This window comes from Artibeus jamaicensis, unplaced genomic scaffold (genome assembly GCF_021234435.1).
Source record: "Artibeus jamaicensis isolate MK-2021 breed Jamaican fruit bat unplaced genomic scaffold, CSHL_Jam_final contig_760, whole genome shotgun sequence".
In the NCBI taxonomy this organism is placed as follows: Eukaryota; Metazoa; Chordata; class Mammalia; order Chiroptera; family Phyllostomidae; genus Artibeus; species Artibeus jamaicensis.
The window spans coordinates 1,410,980-1,414,837 of NW_026521955.1; positions in this window are offsets into that span (position 1 = coordinate 1,410,980).

Here is a 3,858-nt window from a genome sequence, read left to right on the forward strand (position 1 = left end):
CAGGACCAAGCTTCCTGGTCCAATATAATGGCATCAACTTCTCAAGTTTAAAAAAATGTGAAAAAATTAATGCAGTCTATTGATCTCTTACCTCAAGAAATAGTCCACGGTGCCCTGACTGGCATGGCTCAGTGGGTTGGGTGTCCTCTGGCAAAAGTGATAGGTCACCGGTTCCATTCCCAGTCAGGGCACATGGTGGGTTGTGGGTTCAGTCCCTGGTTGGAGCCATATAGGAGGCAGCCAATGGATGTTTCTCTCACTTTCTTTCCCCCTCCCTTGTCTTCTCTCTAAAAATAAATAAATAAAATTGGAAAGAAAGAAAGAAAGAAGGAAGGAAGGAAGGAAGGAAGGAAGGAAGGAAGGAAGGAAGGAAGGAAGGAAAGAAAGAAAGAAAGAAAGAAAGAAAGAAAGAAAGAAAGAAAGAAAGAAAGAAAGAAAGAAAGAAAGAAAGAAAGAAAGAAAGAAAGAAAAAGAAAGAAAGAAAAGAAGGAAGGGAGAATAAAGCCACCAAAATTGTGGCTTCTCAGTGTGATCCATTGTGTCAAATGAAATATTTCTATGGGGCCTGAAGTTTGCTAATGATGATGGCTAAAGCAGGACCTTGATCCAGGGGGAATAAACGATCTCATAAAGAGAGCAATTGCATTAATTAAGACAGAGTTCTGTCTTCGTTGCTGTTAGCAGTATTGTCATCAAAAGCAGCCTTATTTTAGGTATCGCCCAGTGCCCACAGCCAGCTCATGGACAAGGGCACTGCACCTGTCTTTGATCCCTGGGTAACAATTCAAAGTGCTGAGCAGCTTCACAAAATTCCATCTCAGTGTGATCCTTTTGAAAAAGAGTGGATTTGTGTGCACACTTGCATCCGAGCAGAGAAAGAGTGCAAGACAGAATGTGACGACTGTAGAAGGTCTACTTCTGCAGAAAGCAATGGACCGCCTGAGTGCCACGGGCAGGCAGTGGGATAAGCTAATAGAGGAGGGGAAGTACAACACCTGCCACCCCCCCACCACCACTTGGGCAAGGAGGACCCTAGGTCCTGGGCATAGCAACTGTGCTGGCTGGAGGCTGATTTTCATGTTCATTCTTCTTTACGGGAAAATTTATGTACTGACAACCTCTTTGTGAAAGTGTCTAAAAATAAAGAATTGGTCCATCCTAAAAAAAGTCGCATTATTTTAGAAACAAACCACAAGCAATGAATTTAACAGATCCAAGAGAGTAATGCCTATAGTCCATATATGCAATCAACCTGTCTTACACCTGGTCACTGCAGTGTGGCATGCAGCTGATTGATGCTCAGCAGAGCACAGAACCTTAAGTGGAGCCAAAGCTATTACGATGAGGGCCTCCAGGGCCTGTTTTTGCTTAGACTTGTGATTCTCAGCCTGGTTGGGCATCCTAATCTCCTGGGGAGCTTTTCAAAGACAGGGGATGCAGGGCTCTCTTGAAGAATGGAACCTAAATTTATCTCTATGTATGTCACTTTTTTTTAGGTTCCTCATATACTCTGGCATGCAGCTGGAGTTGTGAGTCTCTGGCTTAAATGGTAAAGCTGAAAGGGTCTCACACAAAGCACGTGCATACACACAAACTTTCCTGCGATAGCCAAGCCAAGCTTGCCCTTTTTTTCTTACAGTCAGAAGTGTTTGCAGGTATTCTGGGATTGTCAGGTTCTCCGAATCTCCCAATTCTTCAATTCGTAATAAGATCGGTCTCCAGGGTTTTCTTAAAGCTGAGTGCTATTGCAATATAGTACCTTTCCCCAAAACTTCCAAAGCAGTTTTTCTAAGTGAAGATGAGCCCTCACTCACTGCCCAGTGAGATAACTGGAAACTTTTTCTCGTAGTTCTCATTGGTAGTCTGTCCTCCGCCCAACAGTGTTCACTGAGATCCACATTTCTTGTTGATCTCTCTTCCAGAAATTAAGAAAGGGGGAAAGGAACAGTTTCTGGAGCCTGGGAGAAGAATTAGCCTCCCAAGAACAAAGTCACCAAGAAGCTGCTGAATTCCAAAATAATCTCTATTGAATCAAAACACAAAAAGGGAGGCTAATTCAATTAGCAAGTGATTCTTTTTCTTAGGATCTACTTCTTGCACTACTAAAGATGGGGAACCACCAAGCACTGGTGCCTAGGCCGCAAACAGAGAAGAGACTCACAGTGCTGGGAGTCTGTCGCCCAAAGGGCAGTGGCTGTTCACTTCAGTATTATTTATTGAAAAATTAGCAAAGTGGTGGGCTCTGTAGGACCTAGAGCTGTGTTCCTACGATAAAGTGCACTGACCAAACATGGAGAAAGGAAAGGGGTAAAAATATTCTTCAGGGAAGGGGGGATCTAAAGTACAGAGGTTAAGAGCTTTAGGGGAACATTTCACGTTCTGGCTTTCAAGTGAATTGAAAACACTGTTCCTGAAAGAAATGCATCTTGAGAGTGCACTCGGCGCAGAGCAGGAAGTTCTTAAAAAACAGTGTGGGGGGAAGGGGAGGTGGCTTATTTAACATCTGACATGGGGTCTTGTATGTAATAGAACCAGAGAAATGTTTATTGGATGGAACACTATTTCAATAGGTTGGAGTCATATTTTTATTCTCTATAATTTGGAAAAGATACTCAGAATATGAGAGCTGATGCTTTGATCTTAATGTTGTTAAATATCTTACCCAGAGTCCGGTGTCTACCCTGTTCCCAGCAGATGCTCACGGGAGGCACAGGTTCTGCTTGCTTGCCACGCCCTCTGCACTGGTGGCGCCTGAGCAATCTGGAAGAAACCCAAGGGCTTGCGGAGTGTAGTTTGGAAGCCTCCAGTCTCAGACCTCTGTTTTTATAGGAAGGAATGAAAATCCAAAGAGTGCGAGAGTTGGAGCCAAGAGCTCTTTGTACCATTACTTAGGTGTAGTCCTGCTAGAGGCATTCCTGTGTATTTTCTCCCAGGTCTGTGCATGTTTTGTATTGGATGTGTGAGGCACAGTGAAAAGAGCCTGGGTTTTGAGATCAGGCAGACCTGGGTCTGAATTCTAACTCTGCACTTATTTGCCCTATGTTCTTAGCAAATAACTTCATGTCACTGAGTCTCCACTTCACTTGTCAAGTGTAGCTAAAATGCACATTTTAGAACCTAGCCATGTATGGAAAGTACCTGCCGTGTGGTTCAGTATATGTTGGTGCCCTTTTCCAGGCAGGCAATTGAATATCTGAGCATGCAGACAAGAGAGGTGCAGGGTACTTCATAATAACAGTAATGGTCGTAACCATACATAGCGCTTACCAGGTGCCCTGTTATGTACTTGGCACATCAGTATGATAACTCATCTAATCTGCAGGACAACCCCATGCAGTAGGGCCTATTTTTTACCCCCATTTTACAGGAAAGGAATCTGAGGCACGGACTAGTAAATTAACTTGTTCCAGGTCACAGAGCTAAGAAGTAGAGAAGTTGGGATATAAACGGTGATGACATGATTCAGAATCATCCTTTTTTTAAATTGTTGATACTGTTACAGGTGTCTTCCCATTTCCCCGCCCCCTTTGAGCCTCTGCCCAGCCCCCTGCACCGCCCCCAGCCTTCACCACGTTGTTGTCTGAGTCCCTGTGCTGTGCACAGTTTCATATATATTCACTGGCCAATCTCATCCAGTCCTCCCCTCCCTGCTCCCTCTGACAGCTGTCAGTCTGTTTCATGTGTCTATGACTCTGGATTTATTTTGTTTGTCAATTTATTTTGTTGATTAGATTCCACGTATGAGTGAGATCACATGATATTTGTTTATCTCTGACTGGCTTAGTTCATGTAACATAATATTCTCCATCCATGCTATCACAGAGGTTAAGAGTTTCTTCTTTTTTACAGCCAAGTAGT